At 46.5% G+C, this 13524-nt stretch overlaps 1 protein-coding gene across 2 annotated transcripts in view; it reads right to left on the bottom strand.

Annotated features, from left to right (window-relative positions):
• Nucleotides 1-13524, bottom strand: part of LOC144807767 (interleukin-12 receptor subunit beta-2-like) — a 762710-nt gene that overhangs the window by 383039 nt on the left and 366147 nt on the right. The gene's annotated exons all lie outside the window — the stretch shown is intronic.

Here is a 13524-nt window from a genome sequence, read left to right on the forward strand (position 1 = left end):
TCAATAATACAAGTCAGAGTTAAACCCCCCCGCCATGCTGCGTGCAGAGTTAATATTGTTGCTTACCACGGTGCCCTGATAGGTGTAGTGTGAGATAATTGGAGGAAAAAGAGGTGAAAGTAACACTAAATAACTCCACCCAAATCAGTTGCATCCTCACTGCAGAACATGAATAAATCACACTCAAGACCTCAAAAACAAAGCACACAAACACACACACACACATTTCATCACTCCAAACAAGCATTCTTAATACCTAACAGAATTGCTATAGCAAGACTGCACACATGACCAGACAAATGGGCGTCGCTGAATATGCATCATTAATGCACAAGACACTTATTCGTGTCTGCTTTATAGCCACCTCCTCCTTTCCATTCATGCAGAGCCCATGTGTAATTGCTTCTTCCAAGGTCATTACACTGTGTTTCTGGACATTACAAAGGAGAGTGTCGTCTCAAAATGCTTCCACAAGCACTTTGGGATTGGGCAGGAAGAGGGGCAGAGAGCAGGTGATCTGGAGTAGAGCGAGTATCAGCTGAGAGGCCTCAAGCCTGGCATTAGACACGAAACCTGCCACCTATTTCATTGATCATTTGTACTATGAGCTGATGCAGAGGATATACGATGCATAAGTGCATCGCCGAACGGCAGACAGCCTGCTGACAGAGCCCAGAAGTATGGCAGGTGTAATACCGAGATAATGAGAGAAATTGTAGTGAGGGTATTTTGTGAAGTGGGCCCTAGGCTCACATGCTAATCAAATAATTACTCATCAGTAATATTTTGACATAACTGGCCCCAGACTTACACATCCGGACCTTTTGATTAACAGGGTCAACTGAACGGTGACAGAAAGAAGCTGCCATGTGATGTGTCCATCAGGACACTACATTCTTCCAAAAACCCAACAGAAAGGACAAGTTCAAACTAGAAACAAAAGAAAATAAATTGGATACAACAGAATATATTGCTCTCTGGATCAATCAGCAGGACAGCAGTTGACACATGGACAAACAAAACTGGATGCAACAGGGCATTTGGGCTGAAATTCATAATTTAACCTGGTATGAGACAGGACAAAAATACTAGGGCAAAGAAGTTAAATTTCTTCTGGCAGCATGACCGCGGTATTCATATCTATAGGGTATAGAGTTGGTTTACTATGATAATGCTTAGGACAATCTGAGTTTCGTGTCAAATGTTCAATGCGGGTGCATCAGGAGTGTTGTTGTGAGTCTGTTCGAAGCTTGCTCTGGTTACAATGCTGGACCCTCTAAAGATAGTCTTCTAGGGACTGGGAATACATTGACGATCTTCGGCATTCTTCCCCTGGGGTCCCTCTACTTTATGGTTAACATCCGCTGCTTTGTTGGTTCCATATGCACTTCTCAGTGCTTCAATGTTGTTGGACTCTACTCCGATTGTAAGATGCTCCACAGATAGTAGTAGTGACGCATGCCACAGGGATTGGCAGGTTGGTGTTGTCTGCTGGGTGAACCTGTACAATAGGTGTCGATGACTTGCCTTCATGTCTGAGGAATTCTTCCTTGGTTTTTCAGCAGTTGGAGCTTTGGTGACAAGATGGACTTTATAACCTCATGGTTCTATGAGTTGCTGTGCTCCATGTCTTCTGCATGTGCAAAGAAACTGCATCTCTAGGCATTAATATCATGGTTCACTAGGTAGCTGGTGATTGTCTGGATGTTTGCGCTGGGAAGCTTAGGGCAGAGACTCTGTTTGCACATGCATGCTGCTACTCTCGGTTCTCCTGCAGGGCCTTCACAGGGTCGTTGTTGGTCCAGATCAGAGGCTCACTTGTGCCAATAAATGCCCTCACAGTCATTGGTACAAATCGGTTGTGGCCCAACCTCCAGGCCTGGTCCCACCTGGTCTTTTCCCCTTCTAGGCTTGGACGGTCGTCAGGTCACCCAGTGTGAACCGGCTGGTAACATTCCTTTTTCTCCTTTCTGTTTGGTGCTTCTGCATACACTTTCTTTTCAAATATGCTTGTGAGACTTCTCTTAGCTCTAATCTCTTCTTTCTCTTTTGGTTGTTCAGTGTGCAATGTCTTCAGGACTGGCCAACAGGGTCTCTCAGAGGTCTATTATCTCTGTAGTCTGGTCACTGGCCTAGGGTATTGGGCTCCAGCTCGGTGATGATTAGGGCAGTCTCTGATCCACTTCTATTCTTTCTAGTGCTATGTGGCATCCGGCCATATGTCGTATGTCCCCTCATCAGCGACCTTCTTGGAGCTGTGCTCCTGTGGGTAGGAATGTGCAGCCAGGTTCTCTTCTTCTTCGGCTCAGTGTGTCAATCGGCCAAGCCTCGGATGATCCCTTATCAGAGACTATCTAAGCATCCCACTCCATGGGGAGTAGAGAGCTACGGCGGTTCTGCCTCACTTTCTCTTGATGGTGCAGTGCTTGCAACTTAAGGCTCTGCTGTCATCAGGCATGGTTATTGTGGATGCAGCACAGTGTGCCTTGAGAGTGTGGGTCGATTGGACCTAGTGTCTGGACCAGAGTCTCGGGAACAGTGTGCTTCCGCCATCTTTTCTGACCGGCCTCACTTTCTCTTGGCCTCATCCTGTCTTGGGTCATGACTCCATTGCATACGTGGATGATCTGTGTAGAGTCTCTGGGTTTCCGTTCGAGGGAAAGTGTGAGCCTCCATCTACTGGTTGGGTGGAAGTCAGTTAGTTGTACCTTGTGATCTTGCTGCCTTCATTGATGCCTCCCCTTCTTCCTCTGGTTGCAACAGAGTTGAAGCGTTCTTCTCCTTTGTGCATCTGAGCCCCCTACCCAGCCCCCCCTTAACCCTTGGGAAGCACCCAGTTCATAACTGAAGGATGTAGAGTGGCCGGGTGCCTCAATGGGATGACATCCAGATGGTGCAGCCAAACAGTGTTTGTGCATTCTCTGGCAGCAGTCTGGCTGCACAGCAGTACAGGGCCTCTCTTTCCAATGCATCACTTTTGTCCTCCTGTCCGCAGCTTAATGCTTCTCAGCCAACCTGATCCTGGTTCGCCTCACCTCTATTTCTACCTATGGCAGGCGATAAACTGGTGCAGTACCACTACTCACCAGCGTGGGTAGCAACACAACCACCATTGACTTCTGTTAGAAGGCTGAGTTGACTACAGTGAGGCCCTTTCCTGTGCAGCACCTCTAGTGAGTGCTGAGAACTACTGTATTCTGGGATTCTGGTCAGAGACTACAAATGTTCCTCTTTTCCAGCTTGGTGCAGATGCCCTGTCTTCATGTTATTTATTCTGATTGCACCCCTTCCAGCCTCAAAGTCTTTAAAGTGGACCTTTTTTGTGCCGTGAAGAGGTTTGTTGATCACTGGTTCAGCAGACTCAAAGATATCGCCAGATGTGGTGGGGCCTGGAAGGCAACAAAACGGCCCACTCTGTTCCAAAGGGCTTGGGAGAATTAATTAATGAACATTAAAATATTTAATCTAGTAGTTTAACATGCAACAATAAAAATAAAAAGTGATGGAGAAAAACACGCATTTGGAATGTGCTGATTTGCAATAGGCATTGAAAGCTAAGGAGTTCGGCCCCTAAGAACATGGAATAGGCAGGGCCCTTTATGTATCAGTAAACACAAAAAATGCCTATACCATTTATAATTTCAAATTGTCAGCTTTCAGGTCAAACACAAATTCTTTTGGTTTGCACTGGTATTTTATTTATACCTTTTGATTTCAAGTTTTTTTATATATATATCTCTCTTTATCGCATTTGCGTGTGAAAAGGAAAAAACATACAATCAATACAATATTTACAACAATTTACAACGTTATTTACAAACACTTATTTACATTCCACATATTTACTGTGACATACTCCACATCATACATCCTAGATACAAAACTTTATACAAACAAAAATGTGTACTCATATCTTTATATTTTAACCGAATGAATCTATATCCAAATTAAAGACAAAGTCAGGAAGAAAGGAGCAGAACCACCAAAGGGTGACAAATTTCAGTGATAGCAGAAATTAATTCGAACTATCATTAAAGCTGAATTCTTAATGTTGTTATGTGCTCCTTAGTTGTGCCGACACGATTCGAATCCAGGCAAAACAGTTCCCGGATTCTCATCAGGGCTTTGTCACTTTCTGTATGAGATGTAAGAAAAAACAATAAAGTTTTGTTTAAAACTTTAAACCTCTTCTCTCTCTTTAAATTACACTACTTAAGCATAGAGCTCTATTTATATACCTGAGTAACTTGGGTGAAGGAGCCTTCTTAATCTTAGTAGTAGGCTCTTATCGCAGTGTCTCAAGCTGCGTGGCTTGCCCCAATACTATTGAAAAAAGCATTACTTAACAGTGATTTGCCTTTTAGTTTAAAGTTCATTGTTTCCGCAGTGAAAGAAACTTATATGTGGAAGATAGATTTATGTTTTATGGCCTATGGGAACTGAGTCCAATGTTTCCAGAATCTAACTATGCAAAGACTGACTGTAGCTAACTGTGCAATAAAAGTGCACAAACTGCATGTATTTTCGTGGGAACAGAGGAGCTGAACCTGCTTATCAAAGAGAACTGCCACTCTGTTGGCTCCTGAGAGAAGAAACCTGATGCCTATGTTTTCAACATGTTTTCTCTACTTTTATGTTAGTGTGTGTTCCTAAGTAGAAGAGGTCACTCTCTTTCTTGCTGAGCTCTGAAGAGGATTGCCCATAACCCAGACCCCTGATGGTTGTGGCTACTGCTGCATCTGTTTTGTTTGCTTTTCAACAGATTGCTACTGCACCTGTATGCTGATTTGTTTGGATTAATTAAGACTCAGCTGAATCTTATGAACTACTCTTTATGGGAAGTTTCGCAACTCTAATTTAACTTGGAAGCTTCATGCTCCTCTGATCGCACTCTTTTCCTTGAAATTCAAACTCTTCATGGGTTCTTGAACTCTAACTCTGATCTTTAGACTAGAGAATCTATTCCTTCATGGAACTCGCTTAATGCATTACATTTTTATTGCTTGTAAGAAGCATTCTTTCAATAAGATCTCTGTAAACATATTTGATTTATAGGCTAACTGAATTAAAAATAAAGATGAAGAGAAGAACATACTGATCTCTTGATGAGAATAAAGGTATTGAAAAATCTATCCAAACTCTCATCATTGACTGAACTTAAAACTGCTGATACTATTTAAGTTTGTGATGTTTACTAATGCCCTTTGACTTCTAATACAACATTCCAAGGACCATCAAGATAAAGAAGAAGACTTTAGCATGGATTAATGGCAATGTTATCAGTGGTAGCTAGCTGAGAACGGAAGTAGGAGGGCATGTGGGGAGGGGGGACAAAATATATATTTTTTAAAAACAACACTTACCTCTTCACGCTGCAGACACCTCCATCTCTACTTCGTCATTGCTGAAGAGTCCGGAAGCACACAGGCCCCCCTGAGCCAATCACAACTCTGCATTGCATTTTTGTGATTGGCTCCCCATAGTCAATCACAATGCTGCAATGCAGGGTTGTGATTGGTCTGAGCGACGTGGTTAGGCACTCACACTGGGACAGGGAGCCTGTGCATGTTCACCACCCAGACCGTAATGCAGGCTGGGTGGGAGACATGCAAAATGCGCTTGGCTGTTTTGCTGGCCCGAGACGGCCAGCCAACCAGTCATGCTCACTTAGGGGCCGATTCCGATTTTGGACGGTTCCAGATCTGCAAGTAGGATGCAACCGAACCCTGTACGGTCACAATCCTATACTTAACAATGGGAGCATGCATTCCGAACGGAATGCATGCTCGCATTGTTAAGTGCAGAGGTCTAGTTCATCCCTGCACCCAGTGACAGGCCCCCCAAGGTACCTGCAACCAGGTGCAGGGATCAACAGGGAGGCACCATAGGTGCACCTTAGGCCGCCATTTGGCGGCCATTTGGGGGCCTTGCTGGGGGCCCCCAAAGACAATTTCCTACTGCCTTTCTGTGGAAACTGCCAACGTACTCTCCAGCCAGGGGAGTACTGAAGGGTTTCTGGATGGCAGATGGGTTTTCTGAGCCCGTCGGAAGCCATCTGGAAAACTGAGTCGGATTCCTTTTCGACCGAGCCCATCAGAATGTCTCAGTTGGAAAGGAATCCGAACAGCACATTCCGATGCGGGCAGGAGGGCTCCGACCAATGGTCAGAGCCCTTCCTGTCTGCATAGAAATCAGCCCCTAAGTGTGTACAGTCCACTCCTCCTCCCTGAGCCACCAGCCCCAACCCGCCCTAACCCAGCCCAGAAGAAAAAAATAAAATAATATTTGACCCTTTCCCACTGCTCTGAGAGCCGTGGGGTGACACTTCTCCGCCTTAGCGGAGGAGCCTCCCCTGAATATTATAAGAGATAGTTAAATAGAAGATTTTAGGGGCCAGTCTGCGCTTATAGTTTTCAACACTTATAAGGGACCGGCTGGTGAGTTTCGCTGCTGCCTGCTCAATTTAAAACACTGTCACAGTGTGAGGGGTATGTTTCCCAGCTGTGGGACGTCAAGGAACAGCAGAGATGGGCAGGTGAGGACTCTAGTTAGCTCTCTCTTGTATTTGTCTTCATCTGTATCTGTATCAGCCAGACATAAATACTGCGCTGTCTTTCACACTATCCTGTTTTATGTGTGCAAGAGGTTCGTGGATGTCCATGCAGTTCTCTTCTTGCTGTGGGCTGACCATGCCAAGGTGCCACCTGCCTTGTGGACTCACTGCTGTGACTGCAACACCTTGCGGAAGCCCACAATTTCCTGCATGAGAAAGATCAAACGCAGGCAGCTCTGCTAGTTCCAGCTCATGCTGGATGCTTCCCTCTGCTATCATGGAGGGTCTGCACATAGCGCCTTCTTCCCAGCAGGGCTGCAAACCTGTGCTACTATCTAGCTCCTTGCGTGATCCTCATTGATGGTGCTTCTTCTCTCTCTCCTCATCAGGATGGACATTGGCTACCCAGATATGTGGACAGCAACAGCCACAGTCAGTGCTGGTCATAGCCTAGGCAACAGGAGGTCATTGGAAATGTTGTGTCGTAAACCTAAGCCCACATGCTAATTAAATAATGATATTGGCACAAGTGAGATGTGTACCTAAACTGCTTCCGGGATCATGCACATGGATCTTTCTGACCGGTGATGCCTGTGATGAATGAGTCCAGGTTTGGTGTATGTACACTCCCCAGGAGTGGCTGCCTCGTGATCTGCCCATGAAGACACTAACGGGTAATAGCTTTGGGAATCAATTAGGACTCAGCTAGTACAACAGAAATCAAAATATAAACAGGCATCTTGTCTTGTGGAAAACATCAAAGGAGACATTCAAAGTGCAGGATCCTCTGATATGGAGGACTCAAACACTGTAAGTAATGTCTCTGAACTACTGCACATGAAGTAATCTGTGAGGAAATACTATGCAGCAAAAAAATATAAATGGGGTATTTCGTCTAGACTAGTGGTAGTCAATAAACAGCGTACAAATCATACAAAGCTTTTGAAGCAATACAGGGAGAGTTGAAGATGATGAATGCAAGGTTTGACCAAAAATAAGACGTATGGTCAAGTAATAACGTTAGAAGAAAGAATCCATAACACATATTATGGAGAGGTACTTTTCCATCACTTTTCCTCCTATCAAACCGCCCACTCATTTTGGTTTTAGTGATTTCAGTCTAGTGTCTATTTGTATTATTTTCCAAAGAATGTTAATCAACTGTACTAGTTGAGGTACATTGAGCGTCTGTTTTTTCTATCCTTACACTGTCCTTACTGCAATTATTCTTGCGGGTTTAAACTAAATATATACATTTTGTTATTTACTTGACTGAAGGTCAGTTCAGCAGATGCTCCAATTGCGCTAATTACTCTTTTGAAATTAAAAGTTTTTTTTTTCAATTACACATATAAGTATTTTTGGTTCTATAGAAAAAGTTATAATATGTATTTTTTAAATAATGAAACGTGTATTAATAAAGTTGAATCATATTATCTACAAGTATATATTGCTTTCAATATTAGAATTCCAATACTTTTTAGCCTATTTTTGTAATCAATATTTTATACATCATAGGTACGTAAATTGGATATTTTTGATGTTGATATTTTGATAATGATATTTTTGTATCACGATATTTTAGTTATCAATACATATGCTTGATACACTTTGAACAATTGTTCTTTGAACAATTGTTATTGGACTAGAATTATGACATTTAAAGTGATTTAAAAATCATTTTGCTACAGTTTCTATCTAAAGGCAAAATTCCTATTGATCCAGGGGAAAGATCCCCAACAATGTCCTTCTCAAATCACACACAGGAGGATAGCATTGTCCACAAGGTAAGAATTATAGAGACAAGTCTAATGGGCTAGGGACTGCATTTTGATTTGCAGATATTAACATATGTGTCGTTGCATGAAAGCCTAGTTTCAGGGTAATCTGCAGAGAATGCCACATTAGAGGTAACCAGTATTGGCTTAAAGAGGAATATGGAACTCAGTAGACATATCCTCCATGAACCCTATGAAACTCTCAGTTCTCACAGTACAGTAGAGAAGGGTGGAGACAGTGCTGCATTAATAGGTCATGGCGAAGGCAGAATACTGGTAGGTGCATGGTGGAAGGGAGAAGACCATCAATATTAGGCTATCTCTATGCCTTTGAGAAAGAAGGCTCTTTGCTGAAGTGTTTGTATTACTAGAATGATCGGTTATGCATAATGAATAAACACAGACACTGAGCATTAAAACAAAAGGGTGGAAGAGCTATTATTCTTTAATTAATTGCTTGAGTCTTGGAATGCTCTGTTTGCTGTAGAGAGACATTCCCCTCCTGGCCCTGCCAAGTGCCACTCATTGTCGGATAGCATAACACACTTTAGTGGTAGTGGTAGTGTCTGCATCACCACATTAAAATGCTATGTTACGTATAGTGAAGCTCCTCTGAACTGTGCAACGAGGCATTGCACATCTCAGAGTGGTGGTTGGCAGCTTGCTTGTTGTGCTGCTGCAGGCAGTCAGAGTCTGAGTTGGACCCATGGCAAAGAGAGGTGACTGATTCCTATGGGTACAAACCTATCTCAGACTTGGACTGGCTGTTTTTACTTCACTTTCTGGTGCTTTGTGCTACCACGCACAGAGCTAGTTACACATCAACACAAAGAAGCTGTCTCTGACCTCAGTCTCCACATGTGGTATGGTATCTTGTTGATCTGTGGGCCTCCTGGTGCCAACAGGGAGGACCTGGGCAAGTCTCTTTCTACTGCCACCCAGACAAGATGGCACCATATAACACTGACCCTCGATGACTGCTGCACTCACTGCGGTGGTAGAGCACACTAGGGCAGCGAGCATGGTGCGCAGGATGCGATGCAATTATTATCTTCAACTCTTCCTGGCGAACAGACAATGGGGTTGGGTGTCACATCTTCATTTCCATCCACTGGATTCTGGATCAGACGGCAGGTCAAACTCTGTGCCCTCACATGTTTGAATCTGGGTCCCTGACCGCACATGTTGTCTGAGCAACAGTGGGTCATAAAGTTGCTTAGACAACAGGTGCATTCCGTCCTTGGCATCTCTGCTGAGAGCACAGAGCAATGGTCACATATATGTCAATTGTAGTAACATTACATATGAAAGTTTGTGAACTGGATATATGGCTATGAAAATCTTGACAGCGCCAAAGGAAATGAAAATAGCATGTTCAAAGGTGAAGCAAGTGAGAGAGTGGGTGGCTTTGTAGTAAAGTGGAAGGAAGCACGAGAAAATGCACACAAAAGTACATAGTGAATACAGTGATGAAGAGGAAGGAAGAAGTTGACCTGTGCAAGGTCGGCTCCTCCGTTTAGGCTGCGGAGCGTCTCCCCAATAAAAAATTGGCCCCAGAAATGGAGAAATAAAATGGTAATAAAAATTAATTAATTACCATTTTATTTTTCAAAAACCCGTCCTGAGCCAATTGTCAAGACGGAGGGGTGTGATTTTCCTTTTTCTTTTGCTGCCAGTCAGACAGCAGCAGAAAGCAGTGATGGGCATGGCACTTCAAGTTTAAAGTACGCATGTATTTTTGGCCAGCTAGACATGCACATTTTAAACTTCTCTAACCCAGCTGTCTTAGACTGCTAGGTTAGCACCGGCGTAGCTAGGGGTGGTGAGGGGGGCGGTCCGCCCCAGGCGGCACAATTTTTGGGGCGGTGACATTTACAAGGTGCACTTGCGCTTTACACGGGGGCATTTATCATTTATTTGGGGACACTTACATTCTATAATAAAATTAATTAGAAATGCCGCCAGTGCCGCGCGGCCCCCGTGTGAAGAGTGCACCTTGTAAATGCGCAGCCTGCAGTGCAGCATGCGCGTCCGGTCTTACCCCGTTTGTTTTATTATAAAAATCTGAGGAGTTGCATGGGCTAACTCCCTTTCTTGTTGGGCTCCTGTTTAAAGAGATTGTTTTTGTTGAAAGAGGTGCAATTGGACAATTTCCTGGTCATTGTCACCTCCCTGCTTCCAGCCAGAAGGGTAATAAAGCTCTCTCACATCGCAGAGCCCGAGAGATGAGCGCGGGCTGGGAAACACGGTGGGAGCGGAGCGCGGCCGCCAAGCTCAAAGGCCGAAATGACCCGAGAGAGGGATGACGTACCACAGACCAGGCGGCCAATGAGCACCCGCCGCAGCAAGCACCGTTACGAATGAGCGCCTACCACAGTGTGGACTGCGAAGGGGCCGGGGGCATTGACTGTGGCAGTGCACTGAGACATGAGGCCTTTGTTCACCGAACTGATCCCGTCCCAGGGCCGTCTGGTAGCGCGAGAAATCGCTACCAATGATGACGGCGGCCCTGGGAATTATGATTGGCCAGCCTTCGCGCGAGGCACGCGCTCCACAACCACGGTTACGCGCTCACCTCTCGTGAGCGGAAGTCAGCACGTCCTTCACTGGAGGCGGGCCGGACCTGGGCGGCAAATTCAAATTGCCGTGGCCGGGACCCGCCGTAACTCACGGACTGAATCTGCCGACAGCCAGCCTTGCTTCCATCTCTGCAGATTGCAGCCCAGAGTCGATGGAGGTCTTAAATTATATAGAATGGTGAATTCAAGTGCAAGGCCAGAATTCTATTACAGGACCGGAGGCTTCAGATTATGCTTCTCAATCTTTACTGCATAAAACACAGCAGCCAATGAAAATGTATATTTTCAGTAAACATTAACAATAAACTTCATTACCCATGAACACCCATGAGTATAGGCACGCCCCCACAGTCCATAAGAACCCCTTGCGTGCTCCCATCATCCTCTTTCTTTGCTGCTCACAAGCCAGAGTTAAGTGTACCTTCCCTGTCCCCTCACTCTGCTTGTCGCTTTGGGGGTGTCTTGGGAGACGTTTATGTGTATTAACTGACTAATGCGGGTGGTTCCGCTTATGGATTGAGGACTGGGGTGCTCTCTGGTGTGATTTATATTTAGTTTGTAATTATTGGCCGGTTCGAGCGCTCACCTTGCGCTTCCTTGATTGGGCCGTCTTCTTCCAGGGGCTGCTCCCGTGGTGGAGCGAGCGCCTGTCAGCGCGCGGCTTCCGCTGTGAAGTGCGCGGCTTTCAGCGCGTGTTTTCACGGTCTTTGACCGGCGAGGGGCATTCCGCATGCATCACTGGGGCCCGGTACCGGCTGCCTGAAGGCGCGTAGAGGCTTCCCTAATGCGCCCTGCGTTCAGGCCGGGTGGCTCACGGCCGACGCGCGCGCCAAGAAACGCTGACCATTTGGGCTGGTTTCTAGTAGGATTTGGTCGCGTTTTGGGCGGCGCGCCTCGGCACGTCTCCCTGGCTTCCTAGAACGCGCGTTTTGCGCGTTCTACACACCGGCTTGCCTCTTGTTCGATCACCTGTGCTGGGTGTGTTATTTTGAGCGTCCAGAGTGAGCACACGCTCTATAGATTAAGGACCTTGGCCACTGGCCTTATTGACTACAGCTTTGCTGAGGGGGTTTGGGTACAGTTGGTGTGATAATTACTTGTTGTGTGCAGTGGGCTGACCCCCCCCACCACCCCCATATACTGCCAGGGTTGTTTCCCTTGTTCTCTTATCATTTCACCACCATGGAAGAATGGGTTCAGTACCCTGAAGATGGAGAGGCAGATGGGGAGGAAACTAATGAAGGACAGCAGGAGGCTGTCCTCGAGGATAACATTGTAGAAGCCTTGGATGCCTCGGTCCAAGCTTCAGTGGATAAGGCCTTGGACCGGAAGGTCCCCCAGACTGTGCAGCAGGCACTGGCAGTGGCCCTACGCCCCATTCAAAAGCAATTGAAAGGTTTTGCTAAGCGCCATGGTTATGGGAAGCGCAAACAGCAGAAGCGCGATGTTCCCTCTACCTCGGCTTCAGTTCCTGAGGAGCGGCAAATGTGGCCGCATGCGCAATCCTTAGCTGCCCTACCGGTCAAAGATGTCCCTACTCAGCCACGTTCTGGAGGCAAGGCTACAAGTAAGCGCCTGGTGGTAGTGGACACGGATACCACCACCACCACGAATACAGATACCAATACGGATACTGATACTTCGGAGGAGCAACCTCCGCCCCCTAAGAAGGCCAGGCCGGCTCCCAAAGCGGTGGAGGATAAGACCCCTAAGGCCTTTCAATTCGACCCTTCGGACATAGTTCACCCTCGGTCTTCGGACTGGGTTCCTCCACCTGATGTGTCGGATTATATTCATGACCACCTCCGGAAGAGCTTCACCCGAGAGGTGCGCAACCGACTGCGGTCGGAATGCCCGCGTCCTGATATTCCGGACTGCGTCGCTGACACACCGGAAATAGACGCAAGTATGCTGACATTCCTTAAGAAATTTTCCAAGGATCCTAAAAGAGGGCTTGACAGGGCCTGGCGGGGCTGTCAGGACAAAATGCTTGATGTCATAGGGCCCCTAGCGAAGATCCTAGAAATGGCCTTGGCGGCCAAACAAGGGGCGACTCCAGTGGATCCTGACATCCTGGCTGAGTGGACTCAGCGCGCCATTTGCTTCCTGGGCAATGCGAATTGCGCTGTATCTTCGGAGCGGCGCAAATCCTTGCTGATGCGCATGGACAGCAATTTAACAGAACTGGCGGAGGCAGAACCGGGCCCTCTGGCCGGGGGGTGTCTCTTTGGAGACAGGTTCGTGAAGGATGTCACCAAGTATGTGGGCACCTTCACCGCATTGGATAAAGCCCAGAGTGGTATTAAACGAGCCCTAACACAGGGTGTTTTCAACAGGGCCGGGCGAGGCGGGGGTCGCTCGTCAGGCCGAGGGTTCCAGAGAGGCTCCCAGAGAGGTGATTTTGGCCGTGGCCGCGGCGAGTGGGACTCTACACGCGGAGGAACCTTCTACCCATCGCGAAGAGGCTTCAACAAAGGCCGTTTCCAGTCGGGAAACAACAGGGCGAATTTCAAGGCCCATCAAAGTTCCGGTGAGTCTGACAGATGTGTCTTTCCTTCCTTTGGGGGGTCGCACCCAACATTGCCTGCCTCAGTGGCGAGTGTTGACCCAGGAT

This window comes from Lissotriton helveticus, chromosome 1_2, assembly GCF_964261635.1.
Source record: "Lissotriton helveticus chromosome 1_2, aLisHel1.1, whole genome shotgun sequence".
NCBI lineage: Eukaryota > Metazoa > Chordata > Amphibia > Caudata > Salamandridae > Lissotriton > Lissotriton helveticus.